Consider the following 562-nt stretch of genomic DNA (forward strand, 5'->3'; position numbering starts at 1 on the left):
CTATGAGTCGCAAACGACTCGATGGCACATAACAACAACAACCCCTCTGCGCCGGATTCACTGGGCCCCTTCTGGAAACACCCGAAGCGATTTTTAAGCCAACAAATTGTAACATTCACAGAGCTCGCTCAGGTTTCCGTCCTTGGGGCCGACCCCTCGAGTGCGGAAGAGCTTCTCTCGGTCCAGGGGGGGACACTCGGAGCCCCCTGACTAGCCCTGCCAGCCCAGGCTTCCCCCCCCCCCAGCACCCTCCCCATGGTCGGAGGCCCCGGCTCCCGGGCTATCCTTACTTTTTAAAAACCAATGGGGTCCATAATTACTTAAACTTTATTAAATTACATCCTCTTTCCCTCTCTAGTTCTAAATCTCATCTTATTCTTTCTGAGACCTTACTAAGTCAAACGTCTTTTTTCAGTTGTTGTTGTTATATGTCATCTAGTTGCTTACAACTCATAGTGACCCTATGTACAAGAGCCCTAAACGCCACTCTATCCTGTGCCAACCTAGCCATCTCAAACACACTCATTCCCACCACACCAATCACAGAATCGATCCATCTCAT

Source organism: Elephantulus edwardii, unplaced genomic scaffold (assembly GCF_000299155.1).
Source record: "Elephantulus edwardii isolate Elephantulus edwardi_28Jun2011 unplaced genomic scaffold, EleEdw1.0 scaffold00100, whole genome shotgun sequence".
NCBI lineage: Eukaryota > Metazoa > Chordata > Mammalia > Macroscelidea > Macroscelididae > Elephantulus > Elephantulus edwardii.